Source organism: Corvus hawaiiensis, chromosome 22 (assembly GCF_020740725.1).
Source record: "Corvus hawaiiensis isolate bCorHaw1 chromosome 22, bCorHaw1.pri.cur, whole genome shotgun sequence".
NCBI lineage: Eukaryota > Metazoa > Chordata > Aves > Passeriformes > Corvidae > Corvus > Corvus hawaiiensis.
Genome location: NC_063234.1, coordinates 893,698 through 909,495, shown reverse-complemented (window position 1 = coordinate 909,495; position 15,798 = coordinate 893,698).

Below are 15,798 nucleotides of genomic sequence, written 5' to 3'. Positions count from 1 at the left end.
AGCCGGACACCGAGCCGGGCACCGAGCGGGGCACCGAGCCGGACACCGAGCCAGCCACTGAGCGGGGCACCGAGCCGGACACTGAGCCGGGCACCAAACGGGGAACCGAGCCGGGCACCGAGCGGGGAACCGAGCCGGGCACCGAGCGGGGCACGGCGGGGGGCCCGCAGAAGCCTCCCTACTCGTGCGTGGCGCTGATCACCATGGCCATCCGCGCCAGCCCCGAGCAGCGGCTGCCCCTGAGCGGCATCTACGCCTACATCGCGGGGCGCTTCCCCTTCTACCGCGGCCCCAGCCGCCGCTGGCAGAACAGCGTCCGCCACCACCTCAGCCTCAACCCCTGCTTCCGACGGCTGCCCCCCCGCCACGGCCGCGCCGGCCACTGGGCACTGGATCCCGCTTTCCAGGACATGTTCCCGGGGGGGAATTTCCTCCTCCGCCGCCGCCGCTGCCGCTGCCGCTGCCGCTGCCGCCTCCCGTCCGCATCGCCCCCGCCGCCCTCCGGGATCGCCCCGAGCCCCGCCTGGCCCCGGCCCCCGCCGCCCTCCAGGATCGCCCCGAGCCCCGCCTGGCCCCGGCCCCCGCCGCCCTGCGCGGTCCCCCCGGTGCCCGCGGGCTGCCCGCAGGGGCCCTGGGCAGTGCTGGTGCTGCCCCGCGGGTACCCGCAGCTGCCCGCCTGGGGCCCGCCCGTCCTCCGGGGGCTGCCGCTGCCGCTCCCCGCCTGGGCGCTGAGCCCGGCCGAACTGGACGTGGCGGTGGCCTACGGTCTGGGGGTCAGGCTGTTCCCCGCCTTCAGATGAGTGCCCGGGCCCGGGCAGGGCTCGGCGCGCTGCTGCATCGTCGCTGGATTCCTGAGGAAGTCACTTAGAACCGCCCGGGAGATGCCGCCGGAAGAGCGATGCAGAAAGAGCCCGAGATGCGCCCCTTGTCTCACTCCTGTCTGCCCCGAGGGGAGTGAACTGTGCTTCTCCACTGGTTTGGATTTGGGGGGGGAGGGGGGAATTGTGATTTTGTTGTTTGAGCCTCCAGGCAGCCCGAGAGGGAGCTGCAGCACCGAGCAAACGAATCGGTACCGCGCGTCCTCTGTGCCTGAAAGCGCAGGAGGAGTCCTGGACAGGCCAGACCTTGCCTCATGCAGGGAACTTATTTTTTCAAGTGTCCTTAATTTAATTTGAAGCTTTTCTTTCAAGGTCTATGGAAAAGCAATATAGATTTGTCTTGGGTGAAAAATACCTCAAACCAAAAAACCCCAAAGATACTTGGATTAATACTGTGAATCTTGTGGGTTTGTACTTAGAGTGAATTTATATGGATTTTTCATACGGGTTGTTTTATATTGTTGCTGGTTATGTATGTTTGCATACGTTCATTGTTAATATGTTTCTTATAAATGATGTTATAATTGCTGTGTAAGGATCTCTTTCCTTTTGATTTCAGGGGAGTAGTTTTTATGCTTTTCTCTCAAAATAAGGGCTCAGAGACAAAATATGCTTCCAGTAGAACCATGTTTTAAGTTTAAGAGAGAGAAGAGTTCAAATACTGTTATGTGAGGGGCAGCACTTGTATGTTATATTAATAGTATTTCCTAAGAGTTGTGGCTCCAGAAAGTACTTAAATTACTTTGATGCTTTTCTTGAAAGAATGTACAACTGAAATTCAATTTTATAGCTGTTATTTTGTAACTTTTATACTTAAAAAGCGATCCTAAATCTCATCTTCAAATTCCACCAATGTGATAAAAACAGCACTGGAAATACTGTAACATTTTCCATTGCCCAGGTCCAGTGCACGTAACCTCCTTAGGAACCTGTGCTGGGCGCAGTGCAGGCTGAAACCCGGCCCCAAGAGGGAACTTTTTAAGAAGGCTTCACTGGGGTTTTTAGTGGTGGCTTCGGGGTTTTAGTGGGGGGTTTATTTTAGTGGGGGGTTTTGTTGTTGTTGTTTTTTTTTAAGACGAAAATCCTCTCCTGTAGACGAGCAACAGCTGTGCGCATTTCTGAAGGAACAGGTAATAATTGTGCCCACCTGAGCCGAGTCTGTGCAGAGGCCGGGGGTGGGGCGGGGGCGGTGTCCCCCCCTCACACCCCTCACACCCCTCACACCCCTCACACCCCTCACACCCCTCACACCCCTCACACCCCTCACACCCCTCACACCTCTCACACCTGTAGCTCATCTGTGCTGATCAGACCCAGACGCTTCGCCCCAGACTCGCCGCACCCGGGGGATGTGTGGGGTCGGGAGGGTTTCCTGCCCCAGGCGCCCACAGCCCGGGGATCCCCGCAAATTCTTGCACCCCCGTGTGCCTGACCAGGGGTTGTTTCTGGAGCGGCTCAGCATCCACCTGGCAGGGATGGACTGAGGTGAGTGGTGACCATTTCTTCTTCCGTGAGGGCTGCTTTTGGGACCTGCTGCCGTCGGCTGCGGGGGCTGTCTCGGCTGTGGTCCCACCAAATGCATGGACAAAGCTGCTTTTATGTGCCCTTAAGTAAAGAACACTCCTACCGGGATTGTTCCACTTGAAAATAAGAGTTTTTAAGGAGTGTGTGAAGTGAATTTTATAGCCTGGTGTGTTTCTGAGGGGCTCTGTGCCCGCGGCTGTGAGATGCTCGGGCAGCTTTGCTATTTGTGGGTTCAGAGTGAGGAATTTGTCGTCTCTCTCTCCTTTGTTTGTGTTGTGGTAGCGGCGATGGGCTGCAGGGCCCAGCCCAGACAGGTGGAACACACACACACACACACACACAAAAAAAAGCTTTTTCCCCCAGATATTTGCGACCATTTACAGCAACTTGCCCCTAAACGAGCGCTTTGCTGTGCGTTGCCGGGCTCCGGAACTTTTCCCTTTCTGGTTGCCACTAGATGGGGCGTTCGTGCCACAGCCCACCGCAGGGATCGGTGTCGTGGGGCTGGAAAGGCTCCTTGTGAGATACCGGCATCCCCTCTGGAAAACGAAACAATCAATACACGCTGGAGCAACGCCAAGGAGAGATTCTAGAGGTCTGCCCACGGAGATGGGAATGTTCAGGAGGCGTTTGCACCTGAGGGGGCTCCTCCTGCTCACCCCCTCCCCGCAGCATCCCCCATCATGCTGGGCTTGGATAATTTTCCTCGAGGTGATGAGGACTTCATGGTATTCCTAATAATAGTAGGGATGTCCATGGCTGAGCTGTTTGTGGGCCAAACATTTGGACTGCAGACCGCTTGTTCTTCCTCCTCCAATGCTCCTTTATTGCAGCGGCCTTGGCTTTTTGTTCGAGCAGGTTTGGACAACGAGCCACAGCCCCAGCAGCAAACAGCTCAGTCTCTTACTTGGACGTTCTGATGCAAATGCCACACAAGAGTTAATCACTTCAATCTGTCTCCCTTCTCCAGAGGCGCCTTCGATTGTCAGCAGGGATGGTCTCTTACAAAGAATGATCCAGAGCATTTAGATAAAGGCCCCGCTCTGAATCACTACTTGTAGGAGCGTAGTTCTTCATCAGTTATTTAAAAAGACAACAAATTCTAAGAGCCAGGGAAGGCTGGCTACCTCTGCCAGCAGAGAGAGGTGCTGGGAATCCCCCTCAGGCTCATTCAGGCATCCTCAAGCTCCCCCCAGACCCTGCCTTGCTTCTGTGGCTGCAACAGAAAGCTGCAGCATGGGTTGCACTTAAACCAGGGGATGGCTCATGGTTTGCACGGTTTCCTTGGCAGCTCAGAAGTGCTGGGGCCTCTCCTTAGTTCTGCTTCCCTCCAAAAGCCAAGGGTCTTACTGGTAAGCTTCTCTCTGGGGTTTGTGACTGCATTTAGAAAACCTGACCTTCGCGTATTTTTCTCCAAGTTACAGCCTTAGGTCAACATTCTTATAGGTTTTATAAATAAACCCCAGCCCAGCACAATCCCTTGTGAACAGTACAGAGGCTTTGGGTAGGGCTAAGGAAATTCAGCATTCCCCTTTCCCACCAGTAGATACCAGACTGTTTAATTCTTCTTTGTGTGGCCTCATGTCTGTCCTTACACATTTGCCCTTGGTTTTGGCAATTAACAATGGTTTTATGTGTTACTAACAGTAGAAAAGCAGGATTATCTGTGCTTGGTGCTGGGTTAGCACCGATGTAAAAGACTTTTGATTGACACAAGCTAGGCACGGTGTAGGGAGGTGCCGTGCTGATCTCTCCATGGGCGAATGGCTGTAACTGGTCCTGAGTTGTTGCTCGCTCTGGGCTGTGCCAGGTCGTTTGTGCCTTCACCTCGTGCTCTGTCACCCTCTGTGGCTCAGGCTGTGCCGCTTATCCCACCTTATTCACTTTGATTTTGGAGCACTGGTCTCCAGAAGCACTGGCTAAGCTGTGTGTGGTGCTTGGCTTTTTCCTGGCTTTCAGCAACACCAGGATTCCCAAGACATTTCCTCTTTCCCTCTTTCATCCAGACAGTTGGTTGACATAAGCACAGCCATGGTTATGCGCAGGATGACGCTGGGAATATTTTCTCTGCCATGGAAGCTGGGGTGCTGGAGTGGTTTTGGTGGTTTGCTTGGCCCTTCTGTCCCCTACCAGTGCTTTTGTCCCAACTGTTGTTTCCACATCTCCACCCTTTCAATCTCTCAGCCTTGTGTTGGAGACTGAAGGGATAAGAGTGTGAGCAATGAAGAGTCCTGCAAAACAAAAACTTTGTGTCAGAATTTGCCCGTGCGGGGTGAGCTGGGAGAGCTGTGAATACGGAGCCCTGTAGACAAGAGGATCTGGTGGCTTTTTTCAACAGGGAGATGTGACTCGGGATCCTTATTCCTTAAACAATTATATGGGCACAGAATGGTGCAAAGACCTGTTTGGATTGCAGCAAATCATAGACAAAGCTCAAACAGTCTGTAGAACAGTCCTCTGGATCTTTGAAGCAGCAAATCCGAACTTTTGAGGACAAAGGAGGTTCAAACTTTTCCTTGAAGCGTGAAATGGATGCACCTGCGGAGCAGAGTCAGATTTGAGCTGTTCCTTGCAATCCGTGGCCATCGGAGCCCGGGCAGCCGCGTTTCCCCCATGCTGCTGGATTTCCCCTCCCGCCGAGGCTCTCCGGCCGCCCAGCTCCGTACCCAGTTTCCCGTCAAGAGCAAGTTGAGCATTTCTCATCGAGAATGTGGCCTGTGGTGAGGGGGTGGGAAGGGAAGAGGGGGTGGGGTGAGTGCTGGGGGAGCTGGGGCTGCTGCAGTTTCATGCCTCAATCTGTATTCTCTCTCTCCTCTGCATGGCTTCCTGTTTTTTCACACCATTGCTCTTAGAAACAACAAGCTGCAGGAGAGTAGGACAGGGCTGGCGGCTGTTTGACTGGAAGAAGCCCCTGGAAACACCTGCCAAAGGTCTGGGTGCAGGCTCTGGAAAAGGCACTGCGTGGTTGTGTGTTGGTCCTGTCGCACAGAAGGGGCTCTCCAAGGAGGGGGTGCTGTGGTCTGTGTGCTCCCCATAAATGCCCTGCTCAGTGCTGTGCAGCAGCAGAACTATCCATTAATTTTCCCCTTTGAATTGTTTTCCTCAACTGCTCTTGGATGGACAAATCTAGAATTTGTCCTGTTCTTAGGAGTCTTGTGATAATCAGTCAAAGGTACTCAGTGTCAGAATAATGCTGAATGTTGAACAACCAGTGCTGATTCCTGCAGAATCTTGGATTTCATGCTTTAAAAGCCACCATGCAGTCTTGGTTTGCTCAAGTGTGTGAAATGAGGAAGCATCTGGTTTGAAGTGCCCCAGAGAGGAGCTGCCCTCCCTTTCCATGGCCTGGGCCAGCTTGTACAGCTGGACAAGAGTGAACTCTCAGAAAAGTGGTTCCCAAACTAAGACCCAGGGTCAATTATTAACTGAAAATTAGCAAAGAACTGAAAATTCTCAAGAGCTGTAACTTCTGTTTTTTAGGGGCCCGAGAGCATTCTTAAAAAACAAAGATGTTGCACTAGGAACTTTGCTGTCAGTGTAATTTCTGTATTTGCTGCCATATTTTCTCCCCGCTGTTTTGAGAGGGGGGAAATGGCCTGTTTGACCATAAGTAAAAAGCAAAATGTGAAAAAAGCTGTTTCCAATCTGTAATTCATCTTCACAGGTGAATAACTTGAAGGGTTGAGGGAGCTGCTCTACCACATAGACCTGTGTCACTTCAGTATCTGATCTGTGCTCTTGTTCAATGCCACGCATTGGAGAGCTCTAGTCAGTGTGATTACTGAAGAATGGGAGATTATTTTTAATCTGAAATCACTCTGTTGCTGCCTCATCTGCCAGCGAGTCAAAGATAAATTCTCCAGAAGCAGCAATTTTTGAGGAATGGAGCTACACGGCCCCGGATGCTTTGGTTCAGGGCATGAGACAATTGGGTGTTTCTGAGATGCTATTTTTGTAGGTGACATCAGAGCTCTGGTTTGCTGGCACGTTGCTAAGTGACTTCCAAAGCTGCTCCTCTGGATAATGATTGCTGAGCCCAGGGAAAGGTAAATAGAGGATTAGGTTGCACGGTCTTGTTCTGGCACTGGCTGCTCTCGGCAGGAGGTGGGTGAGCAGCCAACGGAGTGCAGCTGCTGCAGGAGTTCCCTGCTTGCCAAACACTGCTGCAGGAAGGAGATGAAAAATGGGGAAGATTGCATCAATTATTGAGCCTTGTAAAAATAATTAGCAAGACAACAGCAGGCAAATGGGCCGGGAGGAGAAGGAAAAACAGCTGCCTAAGCAGGGAAAGACAGGACTTCACTGGGGATGGGAAAGGAAGGGGGATCGGGTAAGATGCCCCTTAAATCAGTGGCTGGGGAGAGACGAAAAATAATGAATGGGCTTTGCATGCACATTAGAGCAGGACGAGGAGGGAGGGGGCATCCCCTCACTGGAGCTCCTGTGAGTGCCATTTTTGTGGCTTTTCAACAGTTACCAGTGGTACCAGATGAGACCAGTGATACACGGAGAGGTGAGCACAGCCTGTGCAAATGTTTGTTGAGAAGGGTTGCCTGACTTTTCCATGTATGAATTGGTGCCAGGGTTGTAAGGGAACTGGACAGAATGATGGTTAGTCCAGGTTTCTAAATGGTGGGAATAGATTTCCAGCAGGATTACTTTTTCTCTTTCATTCTACAGTTCCTTCCAGAGCCACCAGTAGGCTCATGAATGATTTTTGCACTGTAATGCTGTGGTCTCTGATCTGTGGGCAGAGCTGTCTGCTGTGATACAAGGATGTAGTTAATAAGATTTGACAGCGAGTCTCTACTGTGTGCTAAATGTCACTTGGTCATTGGTGATTTCATGGTGACACTCATTCACGTCTTCCTGATGACTTCCAAGGGTTGTTAACCCCCTGGTTCTGTTTCCCATGACAAGTCTTTCCAGCATCTCCGTTTAGAATTTAGCAGGTGTCCCCTCTTTGCTCTGCAAGCTCTTGCAGAGAAATTTTTTACCTAAGGGAATTTTTTTTGGGCTTTGTAAACCTGTGATGCACACAGCCAGCATAGAAGCTACAACTGTCTTGTATGTTAGAGGAAACAGCCTGTCACTTGGTTGTTCTTAGTCCTCCCACCAGAATTTTTTCTTCAGTTAAGGCAACCAGCCAAAAGGGGAGGAAAAATCAGTGCTGGGAGAAGCCCCTTTACAGAGAGCACTTGCAATCTTTATAGCTGCTGCTGTGCTCCTCTCCTTGGGGAGAACCAGCTGCACATATGTAGTAGAGGGTGATTCACTCACCCATGATAAGATCTAACAGATAATCTTAATTGAGGTAAATAAACAAGTATCAGCCTAAACTGAATACTGGAGTTTAGTTGCCTTTCTGTAATGGAAGGTTTCAGGGAAATTTTGGGGGAATTTGCACGCACACAATCAGAGCTGCTGACCCCTCATTCAGAACAGAGCAAAATATTGTATTCTGAATCAGTTATGCTGCTGGCTGGGGTTTTTTATGGCCTCTTCCTCTATTTTTTTGTGACATAAGAGAAGCAGTGTGACTGGTTTTAATTTTCTGCTATAAGACTAATCCCAAGGCAATAAGTGGGGAGCACTGCTGGACAACTCACACTGTCTCCTGAAGCTGCCAGTGGGGGAAGGCCACTTTTCCCTGGGCCAGTTTACTGGGCTCCCTCAGTCTTTGCTAATTCACACGAGGGCAGGACATGTTTTCAGCTGGTAGCCCTTACAAGGGCTCCAGAGTACAGCCAAGGTAACAGGCACAACCATCTGGTGATGAGCTGCAAACACTGAACATCAAGAAGGTGATAAAAAACGAATCAAGTTTTGATTGTGCTGTGGCTGGTCAGTGCTGTCCAAAGTGGCTGAGGGGCACTGAAGGGGCTTTGCTCTGTCAGCTCTCTCCTGTGCAAGTTTGTTGGGTGTTGTCATCTTTACTTTTGTGCAGCTTAGCAGGATTTCATGTGCTATTTTTTGTAATTTGTAAGCTGAGTAGATGTTTGGCTGCCTTTTCTCCTGTGGTCAGCTAGAACCCCACAAAAGAGGCTCAAGAAGAAGAGCAGGGGAAAATGCTCTGATGCTGTGGATTGAGCAATTCCCAGTGCCTGTGATAAATCTGTTATCACCAAACATTCTGCCCTGCTCATTATCAGAGATAAGGGAAGACAAAGATTCAGTAAAGATGAGAGCCATGGGGGACAAGAGCTCAGCCACGCTGGGAAATTATATTAGGTGCCTTATTTGTATTTTGCCAAGAGGAGGGATGCACAATTTCAAATGTCTGCGGGCTTTTGCTGGTTCTGATTCAGCGGTGAAAAAAAGACAAGGTGTGGGTTTGGAGGGGTTTGTTGGTTGGGTTTTTTGTCATTTGGTAATCTGAGGGAGCTGTTCAAATCTCCAGGTTTGCTGTCTGGATCCTTATGTGGCCACAGGGGAAAACCGTGTGGTGTTTGAGGAGCAGCCAGCGGTGCTGGTGTCTGTTCTCAGCGCTGCGTGGGACTTCCCATCGCAGGGAACACGGAGCGAGCAGCAGCAATCCATAAAGCTTTGAAGGAAGAGAAGAATGGTAAATCAATAACGTGCAGGGAGGAACAGTCAGGGCATGACCTGTTAGCAGAGAATGGGCTGTAAGTGGGTGCCGTGGCCCAAGGGCCCGGCAGTAAAAGCCCTTATGGTCCATCGGGAGCTCTGTGCTTTGAGAGGGCGTTTGTCTGGCTCCGGAGTGGGAGCCAAGACACAAGTGTGACAGACTGGGAAATGGCACAGAAAGAGAAATCTTTATGGGAAAGGAGAAGTTCGAGGAGGAGGAAGGATGTCTTTTGAGTGTCAAACGGCTTATGGATTTTTTTTTTTTTTTTTCCTTCTGCCACCGAAGGAAGGAATAACACGTGTAGTCAGTAGTTGTATTTTTGTTGGGGGCTTCTGAGGGTGGGGAGGAATGTCTTTCAAGGCAGCTTTTCTTTGCAAACTGTTCTCTAGAGGGTTGAGTGCGTCCCTTGGGTCCCCGCCCCTAAGAGTGGATGAGTGCGTGGGTGGTGCATGGTCATTCCCTTCTCAAAGTCACCAATGTGGCTTGGCAGCAGTACTCTGCTGTCCAGAACAGCACACACCTGTGTGGCTGAGGCTGCAAAGATTTCATTACATTTTTCCGTTAAACTTCCCTGACTAATTCAGAAAGCCAAAGTCGTGCTCCATCCTCTCCTTTTTGGCAGTGCTGCGCGCCCAGTTCCATCCTGTCGGCATCTAAACATCATTCCCCTTGTGCCTGTGAGCTCTGTGTCTGTTACTGCCCTCTCCTCACCCCTGTCACTTTGTCATTTTAGCCAGCAGACTCTGCTCTGTGTCTCTATCCATGGCCTTCAGAAGAAGAGCAAATTGAAAATCTGGCTCCTGACAGCAGCTGGTTTGCACCAGCCACTCAAAACACCAAACAGAAAGTGGGTAGGAGGAAGGAAATGAGAGGTTGAGTTTTTTCCTGTTGCAGGTAGCAAGGAAATAAAATAGGAAATTCAATGCAAAGTTATCATCTTGCTGAGCCCCCCACACAACAGACTGCAGGTGCTTTATGGCTGCTTTGGTCTGATGGTTTATTCCTCTTTGTGTCAGGGTAAAAGCTGGACTTCAGGTCCGTGTGATGGAGCAGAGCAGCTCCCAGCAGAGACCCTTTAGAAAAGGGACATCCAGGCAGTGTGGATTATACTGACATTTTCCCTGTTAGGGTGCAAGGGGAGTTGCTGGGAGCTTCAGGACATACTAATACATATGACACTGGCTATTGGGGACCTGGTGAAAATGGAGTTGTATCAAATTCAATCCAAGATCCTCACAATTTTCCAACTGAGTGAATGAGTGGTTGTGTGGGCAAAGGTGCTCAAGCTCTGTAATTTGTGTTAGCTCGCTGCAATTCTGTAAAAATGGAAAAATCACTTGGGTGAAGCCTTATTGCTCAGGGCTGTAAGATGTACAAATACAATGACAGGCTGCAGCCTCTTCTAGGAAGCAATTGAGACTGCCCATGGAAACTGCTGTCAGTCACTCGATTCAATAACTGAATTGATGTTCAGTGCTGCTTACAGATGTGGATGTTTTTATTATCTATTTAGGAGTAGATTTTTTAAAATGTGCCAGACCCAAAAAGCACCAGTTAAAGGAGCAGGACTTTTTTCCCCTTAATTTTCAAGTATCCAGGTATTTTCCTTGAAATGAGCAGCGTGCTCTTCCATGCTGTCCCCTCTCTCTTGGGTTTTAGGTGACTGATTTGAAAGACTTTGCTAGTTTGTGGTGCTTGGGTTTTCCCCTTTTTTGTGGGAACAGCAGAAAAAAGGAGGGGGGGAAAAAATGCTGATCTCTGAAATGATCCAATACTGAACATTCCTGTTCCCACTGCCCTGGGAGGGAGACTCCAGCAGGGAGTTTGTGCCCTGGAAAGGGGCAAGGCAGGGTGGTTCTGTGCCCTGGAAAGGGGCAAGGTGAGACCTGCACCTTGAGCTGCTCAAGTGCCTCCTGCTGCTGAGAGGGGAGACCCACCCTTGCTCAGACCTGGCTGCTGCCGTGTTTTAAATTATGACACTCTCCTAATAAACAATGGAGCTTTTTACTTTATTTTTCGAGCCACACTCGCCCTTGTAGCACATAATCCAAGTGCTTGACACAGTTAGTACTTGTCCTGCACAGTTTCCCAGTCCTGGTTCTGTTTAGGCTGGCTGGACTGTTCCCTTCTGTGAAACACATCTTCTCTTCTTTGTAAATATTTTTAAAGACTTAATGAAAATAAACATTATCTATTTCTAGACCAAAATTTGAGGACAAAAATTTTGCCCTTTCCCGCCACTGAAGAGAATTTGTTTTTCCTTCATCACTGTTCCCAGGGTAAAATCTGTAGTTTTACCACCAGCTATGTAAATGAGTCTTCATCAATATGTCTCAGGTGGAAATTCCCCTGTTTGCAAATGGAAATTTTCCTCTGGTAACAGTAAAAATAATTTTCTTTCAGCCAGAGCTATCTCTCATTTTAGAAAAAAAAGAAAAAAAATTCCATTCACATTCCTTTTCTCCTTGTTGTCACTGATGACTCATACAATGGCCTTTGCTACTTATTTCTGACTCTTAAGTGATTTTTCAGGTGGCTGCTAAAAAAATCCTTAAAGCATTTGTCACTGGCATCTGCCTCACTTGGTAACATGATACATATATTCTGATTTTTATGCAGAGAGTGTATTTGTTTGAGTTCTGAATGTTGCTTAGTTTGGAATACACATTTTAGATGTCAAATAAAGCTAAACAAACAAAAACCACTGAAACATAACAAACTCTTGAGTTTGTGCAAAATATTTAGCCCAGGCAGGCACCTGCATCTGTCTTCAGAGTGCAGCCAGCCGCCCACACACAAGTCTGCAAGATCCGGTCTTACTGGAAACAATTAATAAAGACCCCCAAAATTCCCAAACTGGATGAAGGAGTTTCTTTTTAGCACTGTGACTTTATCACTGAGGTCTAGTTCTGTGAACTTGAACTGTACTTCTGAGTGTGGGAAGACTGGGTGCTGCTTTCCTTCTGGTAGCAAAGAAAAGGATCCAGAACCCCCTAACAGTAATTTCAAGATTAAATAGCGTGGCTTAGCTAAATAGGCAGTTACAATTCATAATGGAAATCTGTGGTTTTAAAGATCACTCACTTGTATTGCAAAAAAAGAAAACAACAAGAGAAAGGAAAGTTGTTTGTCCCTCCTGAAGAACGGATAGCGAAAAACGGGATGGAGCTTCTGGCCATCTGTGTTTGACATTTCTTGGTTTTGCATCAAAAACCTTCTTCAACAGAACTGAGCTTTTGAGCGGCATTCCCTGAGGGGGCAAACGCTGTGTTTGTATTGCAGTTGTGTTCTGAAGTGATAAAAACGTGGTGTGCCCCGACATTGATGATCTGAACCTGTGCAGCACCACCAGCTGAAGACCTCAGATGCGCTGTACAAACAGCAAAGCTTCCCAAAATGCCCTGTGGAACACGAGGGAATGTTCCCTGTGTTCTGCATGCAGGGAAACACGACACAGTAAAAGCTGCGACGTGGGCACCGGTGTGAGGAGCAGAATACGAGCACCTCACTCCAGATCCTGTCCTTGAAAGTCTTGGGTTTTCACAGCAGCATGTGTAGTTTTGCTGGGCAATTTTGTTGATTTGTGGGGGTTTTTCCCCAAAGAATTTTGTCTTAAATTTTTGCAGTCAGCAACTCACACTGTATCCCCGACAGAGCTATAGCCCCACGTTCCTTGCAGGACTGGGTCAGTAGCATCTCCTCCAGTCTCACCTTTGATTGACACCTTCCACTCTGTTCTCTGGGATGATGTGCTGCTTGCAACACCTGCAATCCACAGAACTTGCCTTTTTCCTCAACACAAAACTTTGGCATGGGCAGAGGTTATAACTTAGAAATTCTGATGAAGAAACAACAAGGAGGTAGCAAACAAACCCTCCTGCTTCATTTTGACAACTCTGAAGGAAAACTGCCTCCAGGGCCCATTCTCCTGTTGAAGTCCTGTGGTGCTGCTGATGGTCAAGATGGGAATCTCAGCTGCCACTGCAGCTGACTCAGGTCGTGTCTTGTTATTTTTTTGCTCTGCAAACACTTATGGGGAAATCAAAGAAGAATGCATTGTTCTCAAGTCTGCAGTATCCTTTATTTAAATACATAGTCACACAAATAAAACAGTATTTTATCTGGGCAAGGACACCAAATCAGGCTAGTCTGGCCTTCAGCAAGAGAGCTGAGTACTTTGTCATCATTCTCCCTTCTCTCTGTCATTTTGGGGTTGCAAACTGACACAATTTCAGAGGCTTTTCAAATGAACAGACTGCTCAGGTCCTTGAATCTGACCCCCTAATAATTCTTCATCACCTCCTTACAGCTTGTGGAAAGGTTTTGCTTAATGGTGTTTTTGTTTGAATGCATGGACATCAAAGAGAAAAACGTGCTGAGGTTTTGTCATGGTTTTAGTCTCTGAAATCTCTCATGTGGCAATATCAACAAGTAAACTGTGGCCTTGTTCTTGAAAGAAAAACAGCTCATACTAAAACCACTGTGTCCTCAGCTGTCCCAAAGACTGCGCTATGAAGTACCTGTCACGTTTGTCTTCAGGGGAATGTCCTTCTGAGAAGGTTGCTGGAGAGTAGATGAAGAAGAGCGGGAACAGCACTTGTTTGGGGGTGGGTGAAGGCTGTCTGAGCATCAGGATGTGACAAGTTAGGGGTGTATGGAGTGGTCAGTCCAGGGAGCAGAGCTGGGGGCTCTGGGAGGCCTTTGTCCCTATTCCTGTTCTCTGTGAGGTGCAGTTACAATACTTAGGATAAACTGCACTAATTCTCCTAATGTCCTTTTGACATGCATGTTGCTTGCTTGCAAGAGGACCTGGGTGCCCCAAATACATATATATGTGTGTATATATATATATATATGTGCGTGTGCATGCTTAAAGAAATCTCCAGACCTGTAGCAGCATAGGGTTATTCTTCAGCACAGAGAGCTTTTGTGTAACATGGAAAAAGAAACAGTAACCTTCAAATCTTGAAGCAGTTTGGTTTGGCCAGAGGCAAAGGCTGTGACCCAGGGCTGTGCTCAGGCAGGTGAGCCCCACGGCTCACCACTGACAGGTAGCGTGGATCAGTGCCGCAGGCTTTGGGTGGCTGTGATCCTATTTCAGATCTTGTTGCAAAAAAAAAAAAAAAACCCAAAAAACACAAAACAACAAAACAAACTAAAAAAAGCCTCTTTTGACTTTTAAATACAAGCGAGTTCCCAGCCGTGTCTGCAGCCTCACAGCCAGGCGCGGTTTTCCGCTGTTGAGCAGTGTTAACCTTGAGCAGTGTTAACTACGAGCATTGTTAACCACATGGAGTAGAGAGCTTCAACTCTCCTCAGACTGCTCGAGCTTCCTGTTTGCCCTCTGGTGCAATGAAATGCAGTGACTTGGATTGGTTGGTTGGCTGGTTTGCCCCATGCAGGTGAAGGACAAGGGAAACTCTTCTGGCCCCGTTTGTGGCAGTGGGGAATACCCCTTCAGAAGCGTTATTATTCACTACATCTGCCAACATCTCTGTGGCTTGGGACCCAGGAGGGCAGTCAGGGTCTTTGTCTCTCTGGGTGGAAGCATTCGCGCTAGGTGATCCTGTAAATACCAAGGTGTTGTTGCATTGCTCGTTGTCATCCTCCCTCCCGCTGTTTCTGCTATGAAAGCTGACCATGTCTCATCTGCAAACATTGGCTAAATTTCCTGATAGTGGGATAGTGGTGAAGATTAGGCTGGGCTCTGTATCGTTCCCCAAGGAGGACAAGGCACCCCCTGACTCAGCAGCAGCGTGGAATTGTGTGTTTCTGCAAATTCACCAGATTAGGTGACATAGAGCACATGTCCGCGTGCTGCAGAGAGCTTAAGAGCTGAGAAAAACAAAATTAACCTTTCAGACTGGTATGAACAATTCTGGGTAGATGTAAACCAGACTGGCATGGAGTGGAGATGGTCTCTGTGAACTGGCATGCCTTGTACGTCCCTCATGTCGGGTGTATTTGAAATAATGCCACCTGCCCTTCTTAGGAGTGTTCTCTTCAAATGCATTAGCCCTGTTTGGTTCTCAATAAGAGAGAAGAAAATCAGCTAAGTAACCTTCCCTTCTGTTCTTCCTGGGGGTCTTGGATCTTAAAGCTAGCAGATTGCAGCTATTTTTCCTGAGTTCCTTTTTCCCTCCCCTACAGTTTCTGATGTCCAATTTCTCACAAGCCATGTGGGCAAATGCCCTGCCAGTGTTCAGTACAGCTGTACATGTGAAACTTGGAGATGATAAATAGAAAAGCTGTTGAAAAGGAAAAAACAGAACAGAAACCAGAATTCCTGTAAATAGTCTGTTAAAAATATCTTCGACACATGTCAGGGCCAATGATTTAAAATAGACAATTCCTGAGCGTTAAAAGGTCACATGGAGACATGATAGTAGATTCAAACAGAGTTGAACAATGAATGTTTCAACAGTCACATCTTGTACTGTTGGCAAGATATCTGTGTTGCCAACTAGTAATGTTCAGGGGAAAAAAAAGAGATTGCAAGAATAATGAGCTTTTCTTAGATCATAATATAGGGGGGGGGGGGGGGGGAAGAATTTATACCTTAATCACATGTCTCCGGCAGCAAAAACTTTAGGAAAAATGGTGATTCTGGGAGTCATAAAACTGCAAGACCAGTCGAGGTGACTCCACAAACCATGCCCTGTACCAAGGCGGTTTGTTTCCCTGTGTGGGTGAAATAATTAAAATCACAAATCCGCATTCCCAATATTTTCCCATTTGTGACCCAAAGTACCGTGGGCATTTCAGAGGAGATGCGTGAAAAGAAAGAGACTTTTCAAATGAGCACAT